The sequence below is a fragment of the Corvus hawaiiensis genome, chromosome 1 (assembly GCF_020740725.1).
Source record: "Corvus hawaiiensis isolate bCorHaw1 chromosome 1, bCorHaw1.pri.cur, whole genome shotgun sequence".
In the NCBI taxonomy this organism is placed as follows: Eukaryota; Metazoa; Chordata; class Aves; order Passeriformes; family Corvidae; genus Corvus; species Corvus hawaiiensis.
Window position 1 is genome coordinate 6,344,290 of NC_063213.1, and position 14,448 is coordinate 6,358,737.

At 41.3% G+C, this 14,448-nt stretch overlaps 1 protein-coding gene across 2 annotated transcripts in view; it reads right to left on the reverse strand.

The window, feature by feature from the left end:
• The window catches only part of PRKAG2 (protein kinase AMP-activated non-catalytic subunit gamma 2), a 222,848-nt gene that overhangs the window by 193,641 nt on the left and 14,759 nt on the right, over positions 1-14,448 (reverse strand). Inside the window, exon 1 of one of the 2 annotated variants that reach the window (XM_048321860.1) lies at positions 6,030-6,390. The exons of the other annotated variant lie outside the window; for it this stretch is intronic. The gene's annotated coding sequence lies outside the window, so the exon portion shown is untranslated. Of the gene's footprint in view, positions 1-6,029; positions 6,391-14,448 lie in introns of those variants that run through there. 2 annotated transcript variants of the gene reach the window in all.

Genomic DNA, 14,448 nt, shown 5'->3' on the forward strand with positions numbered 1-14,448 from the left:
GTTCTCTAAAATCCAAAGCAGGATTGTGAGAACAGAGAATACTTCAGGTTGGAAGGGAACTACATACATCTTTATCACAAACCTCAAGTTTAAAATTTAGCTGTGAGGTCAGACCAAGGGTTTAAAAGAAGACTCCGCCCACAACATCAAATACAAACACCAAATATTTAAAAAAACAAGGGGGAAACAAACAGTTTTAAATTCAATCTCATCTCAGGTTTTGGAAGACACATTTGGAACATTTCGTTTTGGTTATGCAGGAAAACAGACATTGTTGAGTGGACAGTGAATTGCTTTGGTGTTATATAAGACATTGGTTAAAAATCCATGTGACTTCAAAGGGAGATTACATAAGATTATAGACCTAGGGTGAAATTCTGGCTCTGATTAAAATCACTGGCAAAAATCCCACTGGCTTGACCACTGCCAGGATTCCGCCTCTAACGTGCCCCTGTTTTACCAGGCAAAGCCACCCATGCAGATGCAGGTGGACCTTACAAGTGCATCTCTCTGCAACAATTAAACTTGGAAAACTTTTTGTGATCTCCCGCAGAGCTGTGTGTGGGTTTTTCTCATTTTTAAGATATTCTCTCTTCCACTGTAGATTTTTCTTTCTGTACAAAGTAGGAAGATTGTGAATGCAAACAAAAACAATGGAACAGCCTGGGAAAAAAACCCTGTGAAATGGATTTTTCTGTTGTTTTTGAAACCATGGCTTTAGGAATAGCAAGGAATACAGAAACCTTCCTCCCACTTCACTGCCTTTCCCACTACTGGTGAAGCTGGCGTGACCCTGGTCCAACCTCAATAGTGGCACAAGGGTGGTATCCTGACACACAGGAGCTTGCAGAGCATCCTTTAGAAAAGCACCCTGAGACAGGGCAGACCTGATCCAGAGATCCAGAACCCAAGCTATGAGATGGGAATACTGTTCACACTGGCATTTCATCTGTATATCCACATTCTCCTTTTTAATGTCCACCTGCCTTTACCACAGGGATGCTGCCAGGGGAACGACTCTATGACTGAAAAGAAACAAGACCAACCAGCCTAAAAGCAGTCACTGAAGTGTTCCTTGTGCCACAGATACTGTTTCACGTGGAGATTGGCAGCCCAAAGGCAGTCAGATTAAAAGTAAATTCTGATCCCGATTTTTACAGCGTTTCCTCATTCCCCCAGACAAATTCCGCCTGACTGTTCCAGCGTGCCCTGCACCAGCAAGTTAATGAGCACTAGGCGAACACCTCTGCAAGTGATCAACACAGCAGCAGAGAGCCAGCCAGGCACCTTCCACGTTATCTGACAGGAAATCACCTGCAGCTGTCAGTGCACAGCTGAAAACATGCACAGCACAGCCCCCTTGGATGCTGTCGGGAGATGCCTGCTCTTCCCAGCAGGTATAGAGGTTATGCATTATCATATATTCTCCCTTGCCAGGTAAACCCAAGGCATCCTGCCTTATTCTGGCAAAAGGCCTTATTGGAATCCATCCCAATACCACCATTTGTTTCCCTCATGCTTTCAACACAGCCCTGCACTTCAGCAAAATGTTTCCCCACATAAAAAATAAACACATAAAAGTATTGCGACAGTTAACTGAGTAATGCTGGTAGAGGCCTCTGAAAATATAAATCACTATAGTGTTGAATTATTAACCTTGATTATTATTGCTTGTGCAGTGCTTTGGGTTAGGGCTCACAAAGGCAAGAGAAGATTAATTATAACTTGTCCCAAAAGCAAAATAGGAGGAAGTGGAACACCCTCAATTTTGCTCTCACGCAAAAAACACGGTCACTTAGAGCAGCCTGAAGATGCTGAGATCACTGAGCTCATTAGGCAGTGGCCAAGGGTGCTCAAGTGAGCACTGAGCACTCAGCCCACAAGAAAGGGATCAGTCAGTTCCTGCCTCTCAGCAGCACATGCACCAGCAGAAGAGCTTCACAAACGTATCCAATGCTCCTTCTCAGACTGGCCCAGTGACAAACCTTAACATGCACACAACTGAAAAGCATCAGCTTAGGAAAGAACCTCTTCCCAATACCACAACCCTGCATTTTGTCATAAAGTCTGCTTTTCGTCATCTGCTTCTGTCAGGAACTTAACCCCAGAATTTAAATAACTGTTGCTGCGTTAAGAGAAAATATCAAAGTCTTCAAAGCAAGTGTTAAATGCAAGCAGTGTACCCTTCTGTGCCCAATGTAAACACTACACAACTGCTGCCCTGCTGGGCTGTGGAGGAAGCAGGAGAGGCAGCTGTGGCTGCAAGGGCAATGGGTGCTTTATTTGTGTGTGCTCAGAACTGATACGGAAAATCCAAGTCCTACGTGAAATTACACCCCTTGTAATACTGGAAATGTATAGAACACAGTCTGTGAAACACAAGCAGCACTGGCGCTGTTTTTAGAGAAGTTAACTGTCTGATTTCTCCAAAAGGCCTGTAGGATCCACATTTTTTTTCCCTTCCCAAAACAATCAAATCATAGACTTAAATCTGTCACAGGCATCTTGCACTATGAACACTACTCTCCAAAAGCACTGATATCCTTGCACATGTCATTGCCCAAACAGGTGAAAGAGCTAAATAACAAGAAAAATTAACCCACTGCTGGCAACAAAATCAGTAATTTTTTACCTTGATCTTATCTCCCTAAGGAAGGCAGCACTGCACTTTAGAGGACCTCAATACAATGATTATCAGAGCAGTTTAGGTACCTCTGCAAGTGGTTCCTGGAGGAGCAAAGCAAGGTAATTTCTTCAGAGGATGGGGAATATTACCTTAGACCTCTTTGGCTGAACAGACCGTATGTGCTAATCAGAATTAACATGCTTGATTCAGGCACTATTTCTTTATTTGGATCCAAATGTTCACAAAAGCAGCGGGGATTTTTTTTTTTTTTTTTAAATCTTGCTGCAGATGGAAATTTCCATACTACAGTTCTGCAATGATTGTAAACAAGAGGTTTCAACACCATCAGATCTTAACCTTTTATAAGAAGAGTGGCTGAATACTCTGTAGGGAGGGAGATCAGGGCAATCCAACAAGGGCTTTGTGCAAAAAGGAGGAACTGAGACCGAAAGCTACAATTCTGCTGCTCCCCGTTTTTAAACTCTAAAGAAGACAAGGCAAAAGGCAGGGGGGATGGGATGGGAAGGAGAAAAAAAAAAAAAAAAAGGCTGCTAACTTTGCATAATTTAAAACTTTATTGTTAAAGGTCTGCCTCTGCTCCTTAATACAATACTATATACTAGTTTTCATTTGAGAAAGTAAACCAGCCATAGGAGAAAAGCCTCTACAAATGCTACAGGATTTCTCCCTCTCCCCCATCTCCTAGTTCAAGACACTTCATAGACACTTTTCAGTACTGGTTGACTAGATTTTGAGCCATGACATCCAAAACATGACATATTTGGTCTTTTTCGTTAACCTGAGGAGTGGACAGAGTTTGCCTCCTAAAATACAACCTTTCTCAACCACATTCCCAGGCTGGTGTGTGGGACAAGCAGCAGACAACGCTGAGCTTCCACCATCCATGCTCCATATCCCTACAGTTTGCTGTATGTGCCGGAGATGCAGTGGCTCTGCTTTTGTCATAGCTTTAACAGATCATGTTTTCACAGGCACACAGGAAAACACAGGGTTTCTGCATTTCCAACCCTTGTCCTCTGCAGAGGAATTGAATCTTAAGCTACTTCAGGATTTGCCTCAATCTTGAGACATCAGCAGAGGGACTGAACGTTTCAAGGGTGTATTCATATAAGCCAGGCCTAAGTTATCTACGGAACAAATTGTCCCTGCCACACCTCTCCATGGCAGCGGCCAGGCAGATTAGCTTTCTTTTTCCCTCCAAGGAAGAATAAAGTAAAATAATAATAAAATAACAGTTTTTAAAAACCCAATATCTAAAAACCTAACAAGTTTCATGGTGATTTGGGGTTAAATCCCAAATTCAAGGTCTTCCTTAAGGCTTAAATTACAAATCAAGTACAAAACTGCCAAAACCTTGTGTCATATCTAGCAAACACAGACACGTATTTCAAGTGCAGAAAGAACATTTCAAACCCTTGAAACACAACAAATCTGGTTAACAAACCCACATTCTCTGAGCAGAGATGTTCTGGTTCATGACTTCTGAACTTTGTACAGAGAAGTGATCCAGCCTCATGCAAAGTTATCTCCATTGGAGAGGACTTCCCCCCAAAGCCTCATTTGACCATTCCCACCTTTCAAAAGACTTACCAGACTCATCTACTGACTTGTTTATCAGGCTATTTTCACAAAATACTCTTGCTATGCTGTTACAGCAGTCTGAACAACACCAAATGTTTAGGCCTCCTTCTATCCCATTTTGGCCACCAAGGGACTATAATTTGCTCCCTATAGTTTCATATCCACTAATTAAAGGGTGCATCTCATCCGCATTACACCACTAACCATGCAAACCCTATCAACCGCCTGTCACACTTGTGAATTGAAATCTATGAAATAGCATAGCACCAGTAAAACCAGATATTACACTGTCCTTTCAAAATTACCTGGATCTTCTTCCTCAGAGTTGTTTTTGGGCTTTGGTGGTAGTGGTGGGGTTTTTTTGTTAGGTTTTTTGTTTTGTTTTTCTCAAACCTAATAGGAGGGAGCTGGAAAGCCTGGTTCTTTATGAGTACCAGTCCCTTGAATGCCTTGTCTGAGTTTGCAGCCTATGTGTAGTTTTAGATTAATATCTATTTAGATTAATATCTATTTGACCACTTTGACTTATTTTTGAGTTCTGCATCTCACGCTGGGCCTGGTTTTACTAAACTGGCAGCGATACCTGTAAGCTAAATTCTGTATTTTTTTAGCATGAACAGGGATACCTTTTGAGACTCTATTTTTATTTTTTCAAAACCAACAAAAACAGTGCCACACAGAAAAATGGCTACTTTCATACACTTGTGAGCAGTGACTATGGTTTGCTGCTGAATTATTGCATAGGTTGGAAAACACAGCTCTGAGAAAAGATCTGTAATTGTTTAGTGGTTGGGCTGCTGGCAGAATTCCCTGCCTGGGGCTGTTTTTATAAATAGGCCTGAGGACAAACAAACAATCTACTAATAACAAGTCGACTGTTATGTTTTGAAGCAGCCATGCTTTGTGTTGTCCAGCACACTAGAAGCTCAGATGGCAAATACAGCAAAATCCATGGCAAAAAGTAAGGATAGACCATGCCCCTGTCAAAATTTCAGACTGCTAAAATAAACTTAATCTGGGGGAAATACCAAAATACACAAGGCTGTGTATGGCTGTGTTGTGTCAGATCTCCATTTCCACTATTACTAGGATTGTTAGGAAATGAGGTAAAATGGCTCAGTAACAGACATCACCAACTCCAAAGAGCCTGGTGAATTCCTAAAGCCAGCTGGTCTTGCTTTTTCCACCAGTTCTTTTCACCAAGTCCCACTCATAACTACATCAAAGATCAGGACATTACTCAAGACATCCTGGTTGACTCTTAAAAAAAGTTCTCAGGTTTGTCAGGAACGAAAAGGTATCTCACCACAGCGTTTACTGGAAGCTTCTCATTCCACAGGTAATCTGGCAGCTACTTAACCAAGAACAAAGGTCAGATATTCTGCCACCTCTGCTTCAGGCTGTTCATCTGATCTCATCACACTGCAAAATTTTTTTCTTACTTCTAATGTTTTCTGAAGGTAATTTAGGCATCCCAGCTAAATACTCAAATCCATTTATTGGTTCTTCAGTACCTTTCCTTGAGAAAGACATGCAGTCTTGGATATCATTCTCTGCTATTTCATATACTTCTTTCTGTTTCTGGAAAAAATTACATCAGTAGAAGACATTTTTTACCTTTCGTCATGAAAGCTTATTTGTTATCAACCACTGGAAGCCAGGGGAGTTTATATGGAAACAACCCATCCTGATGCAGTAATTCTTCCAGACAGTGCAGCTATAGTAAAATAGCTTGGAGGAAGGTGAGGAAAATTAGGGCCCTTACCTTTTAAATTTTTCTCCTGCTGCTTATGGATCTTACCTCTGTTACATGGAGGACGATCTTCACCAGCCTCTATTGGCCCTGGCTTCCTTGATGTGGACATCACAACTTTCCTGATTGCTGCCCATCTTCTCTGCTAAGCTTCCTCTTGGAGGGGCTTACTTTTTCTTTCCATAACTGTATCAGTTTTGCTTTGTTTTGTCTTTTGTATCCTCCTTAGAGGGAGCACGTTGTCTCCACCACCCTCCTCAAAGACTTAGCAGCTCTCTTATCTCTTTCTTGATGTCATTCAGCATTAGCAGCTTAGCCTTTGAAAACAAATCCTCTTTTTTTGCTGATAAGAGCCACTTACGCTCTTCCTTCCCCTCTGTTTTCTTCTCTCTTTGGAGGGAAGATCTCACCAGTTCTAACACCACTTCATGTGGTGACGCAGGCAAGAACATGAAGTCCAGTGGACCATGTGTAATTGCTACCGAGGTGAGCACTTTCCCGATAATACCCAGAAACGATGGAGTCAGCACGGATTAAGGAAACAACGAAGCGCTCAGCATTTATGGCAACACACTGACGCATTTCAGGGTGCACGCTGCAGCCGCAGAGGAAGCAGCAGTAACATCACCAGCACAGATGAAAAGACTCTAGGTAGTGCTAAAAACAAAACCAAACCAAACCAATGCATTTTCCCAGAAGAAAATATTTTTTCCCAGAAGAAGAGTTCTATCTCTCGGCTAGAACATTGGTCCTAATAGAAACAGAGCAGAAAGAGGAGCTGGTAGGAGTAACAGGCAGGAGCAGCAGCTGGTTTGCCTTCCCTGACAGTGCCCTCGTAAATCAGCTTCACTGCCACGAGATGAATTTGTACTTGGTTGAATTTTGCATGGTCCAGAGTCTGCAACACAAAACTATCACAGCTTTCAGCAAAGCTTAACTTCTCCGACCTCCACAAGATGGTGGTGGGGTGGACAGACAGATTCCTTCTCCAGGGAATCTTGGGAGGTGAGCCAAAGGAAATGCCAGGCCAGGGGCTGGGCAGTACCTGCTCCCCGGATAAATGGACTACTACAGGGCTGTTCATCCAGTAATTTTACCACAAGCACTAAGTCCAGAGGAAAAGAAAAAACCCCACACTTTACTAAAGCTTAAGCATTACCAAATCAATTACCTAAACATTTCACTATGTAAGTTTACATACATGCAAACAGCTTTGCTCTTGAAATCTTGCTGTTTCTCAGTAGGTATTTAAGAGCACAAGAAAACCTTTGGAGCACCTGCTTACACAAGAGGGGACGAAAACGACATTCTTTTGCAGCTTTAACAAAACTGGTTGTTTCTGCAAGTTTCTGCTGCCCTGCTGTACCACAGCTGTTCCAGCCCCACCGTCAGCTTTAGCCAATTGTAAGTCATCAGTTTTCAGCACACAACACAGCTGAAAGCCAATTCTGCTGGTAGCACTGTTGGAAATGAATCATTATTTGCCCAGATCTTGTATTAACCTTTTATTTCCCTTGAGTATCACCACTGAAAAAGGACAGCTCATGCCCTTCAAAGAGACCAGAGAAAACAGCAAAAATAAAATTAAAAAATAAATAAGGAGATAGGTCAGGGAAACAGGGAATAAGGAAAGTTTATAAAGTGTAGCATAAAAAACAAAGGAAACAAAACTTCAAAAATTATTCCAAGCACCTCTCAAGCCAGCTGAAGAAGACCCTGAAAAAGAATCTCAGCAACTTCTACTTTACATGAGCTCAGTTTCTCTCAAGAAATATACACCTGATCAATAACAAAAGTGTGGAAAGCAGGTTACCCTAAACAGAGGGAGACAAAATGTAAGCAGGTTTAGCTCCAAAGGTCACGTTGTTTTAGTCAAACCACCCAACATCTAGTCCATCCACTTGGCTCTAGTCACTGTCTCTAAATCTAAAGCTCTAGACAGCTTTAGATTTTTAGATCATCCTTTACTGCTGCAAGGAAGACAGATGTAGTCCTAACTAAACATGTAAACATGTAAACTGTGCTAATAACTTGGTCAGATAATTATTTTGCCTTCCTGCACAAAACTCATCTGTTTTCACTCACAGTTCTGCAACAAGAGGTCTACAGGCTATACAACCTATGGCTACACAAATAACTTAGAAAACATCTCCCGTCTTAGTGGGCTGTAATTCAACAAACTTTGACAGATGTTCCCTTATGATGTAATTTTTTTAAGCTAAGTTTTAGCTAAAATTAAGATTAAAAAGGAAAATTTAGGAAAATATATTATTTGTCAAATAAAAAATGTAATATTGAATCACAAAGATCTGTCACTGTCACTATGACCACGAAATCTGGTAGATGTCTTGTGCCATCTCTGTGAGACTCTGCCCAGCTCTGGCCTAGCAATAAACCAGACAGCTGTGGGAGACACCTCAATTTCTTAATAATTCTGCCAAGATTTAGTTTGCACCCAGAAAACCCTTGTGACCCACTTTACATCCTCTTGCTGTTTTTCTTTGCCACTCAAGTGCCAGCTAACCTTGCTGAGAAAAGGGGAAGTCCCTTGTGCTCTCTCTTGCTGACATCCTGGGCAGCTTGGAGGACAAGGAATTTCAAGTCCCAAGTGCAAAGAAAAGCAATAATCTTTTCATGAAACAATTTCCTGAAACCTGAGTAAACAGCAAGAGTAACAGTGTGTTTAAGCTAAGATAGGCACCTTGGTGATGATACCAACGTACTGGGCTCACTCCCTAACAAAAACATGAGGATCTCTCATGGGAAGGACTGGATAATATGAACAAGTGGAGGAACAGAAATAAGTTTAATTTAATCAATTTAATTTAATTTTTTTAGTTTAATCCTTAATCCCTCAATTATGTATTCAAGGGCTGTAGTTTTGTCTAAAACTTGAGCATTCAACAGCTGGATAGAGACAAACTGAAGTGTACCTGTCTCAAAAGGTTAACTGGGAGCTATCATGGTAATGTTGCTATGGATAAAGCACAGAACAGGCATCATGAGGCCTCCAGAACAGATAAAAAGCGTTAATCCCATACTGATGTATATAAGCACTGTGAAAGCTCATCTGGAATAATGTGTACAGTTCTGGTCATCTGCTCAGGACAGATTAATTCAGCTGGCAACAGGTGCACCACAAGGCTGTTTTGATGATGAGAAGAACAGAGAGTCTCTCTCGTGGGACGTGACTAAAAGGGCTTGGCTTACTTGGTTCTGCAATTGACAGCTGATAGTGTAAGTGATCCTTCTCCACAGTTACATAAGGTGCATAAACATCAACAAGGGACAAGAGATAAAGGGCACTTTGTGGGTGCAATTAGAAAATGGAAAATTATTTTGCACAAATTGAGGTTGGAAATTAGGAAGGGGAAAAAGAGTGACATTCTGGAGGAAAGCTCTAATGAGAGCAACATCAACACTTTTCAGACTGATGAAGTTTATTGCAGGGAAGATATGATGGTACTGCCTAAAGGGTTTTCCTACAGGAGCAGGAAATAAATGGCAGGTTAAAGGCTCCTTCTTGCTTTATGCATCCTCTAGAGCAAGAAAGGAAATAAATAATTATTATTTCTAGGATTTTTTTTCTAGGCTCAAGAAATTCTGATCCTTCTGTTGAGACCCAATAACTGACTAATCTCCAGAAGAAAAACAGCTCTGATGTCTAATGACTGAAAGATGAGGAAGGGCTGCGGACAAAGGAAAGGAGTTATTCTATGTATAATGTGAAGGTTGACATAAAAATATACAATGATTCAGAAAGGCTAATTCTGACCTGTTTTCCAAGTCTGGAAAGAGCCTGGTACACAACCTGTGGCCTTTTCCACATTCAGGCTGTGATACCCATTTTCTTTGGCTACACCTGCATCAAAACATACCAGACTTGTCATAAGAAATCCTGGCTCCCTAATGCCACAGTTCCGGTCATTCTCAAAAGCCTCAGATGAGATGTGCCCCAAGGACTACATACAAAAAATACACATGGAAATATGGGTGTGTGCAGGCACAACCACAAACACATATACATGACAAACATGGGATACTGCTCATAAAAATGTATCATCTGCTTATTTAAGAGTTTCAAATGTCCCAAGTTTTGATGAAGGGTTGTATAATGACTCCAGAAGGGAATCAAGAGAATCCTACCTATGTAAACTAACCAAGAAGAAATTATCTTTGTAACCTACTGAACAGCCTGGGAAAACATACAAGCAAGCAAACACTGTTTCTGTGAATCTGAAAGAAATTTCTTTCTAACAGATTTGAAAGACAAGCCCAGAAAGAGGAAGGAAGAGCTTTTAAAATGAAATTACAAGTAAACAAGGACAGAGAAAGAAAAGAAAAAAAACCCAACTTCCTGAAAATGGATGGGAAAGGCCACCTAGAAATACACAGCATTGGTATTTCCAGCATTTGACCAGCCACCATCACAATCCCAACTTTCACCTGTCTCAGCCATCAGGCAGACTACTTTTATCACAATAAAAAACCCACAATAAAAGACCCTCATTGGGGGATTTCTGAACTGCTTTGAACCTTGCAGGTTCAAACCACAGTTCCCACGGTGGAACTACACAGCACAGGCTCTTCCTCAGCTCTCCCAAGGGCTTAGGGAACAGGCAGCTCTCCAGAGGCTTCAGCTGCTGAAACTTTGGGAGACTGGTGACCTGCCTTTTAAAATAGTGGGAGTAACTTCCGTTGCTGCCCCAGCAGTGCTTTTAGGAGCCCAGAGCATGCCAAAACACTGCTTGCCCTTGCATATAACTTGAGTAACAAAAGTGCAGCTGTACTCAGTTTCAGGCAGGGCAATGCTTTCCCACCCCTTATTTAACACTGGCTTATTTCCATCAGCCGTAACAACGGTGAATGGTAGGGAAGGGATGTTTTATGGGGAGCCATAAGCTCACGGTGCTCTTTGATTTTGCTTCAAGTGAGTCAAATTGACTTTGTCCACAACTGAAGGCAGTAAATGTATTGACACAGGAGCCTGGCAACAGACCTCATCACAGGTAAACCCCTGAGGCCAATGGGAGCCATGTTATGGATGATCTTACATAGGGAAAGCTCCATACACAGCCAGTGCAGAATCAGGAGTAGAGTGGGCCAAGACATCTGCAGTGCTGAATCACCTACAATGGTCTGGCTTTAACCATGATGAGTTTTAGCTTAGTTACAAGACTAGGGAGCCATTGAGCTCTACTTTCCAGCATGCTATGGTCTTGGGCAAATTACTTCTTAAATTTTTGCTTTCCAAGCTTCACATCAGAAATAATGATATTTCTAGGACAACATTAACTCAAGCATTTCTCCTGAACATTTAAAAATTTGCAGAAGGAAAGACACAGAGGGGGGCAGTGCATTAGGGTTATTATGTTGGCTCTTCCCCAGGCTTTCTTTTGAGGAGAGTTTTAAAAGAAATGCTTGGATCAAATACCCCATCAATAATAACCTGGATATCATCCAAGGGTCCACTTCTTTGGCAAGAGCAAATAAATCAGGTCTCCCAGTGTTTGAGGTGTAAGTGAAAGCTTGAGTGCACAGGAGGTTGATATTAGAAGGCACACTTGTCTGATAAGAGCTACAGAGGATAAACTGAATAGCACGTGGGTAACAAGATGAGACTGGGGAAAAACCAGGATCCTGCATGTATCCAAGAACTGACAGTTCAATCATTGGTGATACTTTACATTCCTGATCCTGATTCCTGATCAGGGCACTGATGTTACTGGGTTCATAGGAAGCTCTCCAAACCAGGGCCAGTGCAGACAGGCAAAGTGCTACAGAGGAACTTGAGTTTACATGGAATGAACAAAAACATGTTCTTCTCCAGACACAGAGAAGCAAACTTCTTGTGTTAATTCAGGATCTCACAACAGTTTCCTTCAGAAAATGCATTTTTACTCCAAACTCTGTTCCACACTTGGCAGATTTTGGCAAAGTCCTCCCTATCATGTATTCCAGATGAAGTAACTTCCTTGAATTCCTGCATAAATGTTCCTAGCACTGCTAAACACCAGCAAAGCACCTCGTGATCTCTGTCCCAGATATCTATGATAGCTATCTATATGTCAGTCATGTATGACAAAACATAACTCCTAAAGCACTTCAGGGCTTCTCATATGCAAAAGTCTGTATCAGCTCCAGAGTTTACTCTACACACTCTGTTCCCAGCCAAGTAATGAACCACCCAAAGGTCAGTGGAGCGAGCGCTTGGTTTGGGCTACACATTCCCTTCAAGGTGGAGAATAAAGCCATCAGGGTGTCAGGGTCAAAACTGCCATGTTTCACACTCCAAGGATATCCTCTTCCTCCTCAGCCCTGACACATGGATCCAAGATAAAGCAAGCTTGCGGTTAGGAGGTTACACTGTTGCTCAGTCTGGTTAAACTTGGCTTTAACCACCAAATTGACTGTGTATTTTTGGACTGGTGAGGAAATGAGATGTTCATGACCTGATTCAGAAACTAAAGCTTTGGACAAAGTTTTAGATGAATCCCTTAATGAATTACCAGCAAGAGCTGAGCTTATGTTTGACTGAATTTCTACAGTCAGCTTAATGAATACATGTACTTGGAAAACACTTAGCTGAGATAAACATTTGTGCTCACTCTTCTTTGAAGTTATACATAAAATACAGAAATACGTTGCACCCGTTCCAGTCACTTTACATGTAATTTCCCAACAATAAGAAGAGCAAGAAAATGTTAAGGCTACTGCCAAAACATATAATTAAGTTTCCTTCCCAAAGCTATAAACCTCCTGTGAAGCCCAACCAAAGTGCCAGAACAAGAACTCGAGCTCCAGCCATCAGAGGAAAGTCCTGTCCCTCCACTGGTGTCACAGATCTTTTTCTGAGCAGTTCTGTAAAGTGACGCACCATCAGACTCATGGACAGCAGTGCTGGAAGGCCTGAGTAACAGAATATCCTAGAAAAGAAAATATGAACTTTTTAAGGACTATTTTTAATTAATTTGCAGATGGAAATAAACCCTTCTTGGAACTCCTGAAAGCTTCTCAGAAAAGTCACGCTTTCCCTCAAACTGGCCTTGTGTACAAATCAGGACAGATAAAAGAAGGGTTTTTTCTATTAATGAAATAATGATAAATTCTGAGATGATGCTTAGAAAAGAAAACAACATTAACTAAATCACCATGATCATTCCAACAACAAAAACATCTAGCCAAGTATATGTACTACACATAAAACCTCCTCATATATTATGCAAACATGCATAAACCAGTTTGAATTTACAAATTCTCAGCCTGAGCACAAAGGCATACTTTATTTAAATGACTGTTATAAATCCATTTAAAGTACAGGGCTTAGCTTTGTAACTGTCTCTTCATCTCTTATAGTTACCAAGCCTCTGTATAAACAAAATATGGTCTGTCAGATTTTTGTTTGGCCATTTTTGTATTTTGTCTCTACAACAGGGATGTGAAAGAGAAAGACTGAATGTATTTATTCTGGTCTGGGCATCTGGCCAAAAGTAAAAGAGATATTGTAGGTTTCCTGGCTCACAGTGGGTTCAACCTCTTACCTGTCTCCCCGTTTGGACCACAGCTACAGAATTACAGCTGTAACACAATCAGAATAGCAGAGAGGGTGCATCATAGCATTAGCCATAAATATTACCACTGTTCCCTGGTTTCACTCCCCCATCTCCATCACAGCTCTCTTATATCAAACACTTTGCACAATCCTGTCACATGTGGTAAAACTTGTGGTAAGAAGAGCTGTAAAATTTGTGTGCAAGGAGAGAAAGCTCTCAGCAGAACAACTAGAAGAAAACCGGTTGTTTGTCAAATGGAATTACTGCAAAATCAAAACCAAAAATACTGATATTTTGGTATCCAGGATATTTCTGGTACACCATATATTGCTCACTTATACTTTATACACTCACAAGCTTTAGGTGGTTATTTCTCCCCTCCCTCTAACCTGCACAGAGCCATAATGAAATCCTAACACTTCCATCCCATGCAGAAATAGTGTCTCTAGTTCCAACCCCACTGTCCATAGCAACTCCAGTGATGACAGGGAAAATATTCCTGCTAAGGCAAATAACACCAGAATGGCACTCAGCATAGTAGTGGTGAGCAGCTCAGGAAGCTGGAGATCTTCCTCCGTGCTCTGTGCTGAACAGGTTACCTAAGCCATTCAAAGTAATTTTTAAATCCCCTAAAATGATAATTGTGGGTATCCCCCATGAAACAGCAGGAACCTTGTGGCACACATTAGCGTTTAAGTACTCCACCTGTGAGCAGACAAAGTCACCAAAATTCTGAAAAACAAGATATTCACCCCTAAAGTTTGCCCATGTCTCATGGATGTAAACAAATCTAAAAATCCCTTCCATAAAGATCCTATATATTTCTGTGAGCCTGATTTTTGTTCTTTGTGATTGTGGTGGGTTTTGGAAACTCTAGAGAGAGCACTAGTGCCTTTGACTCAGGGAAAACTGCT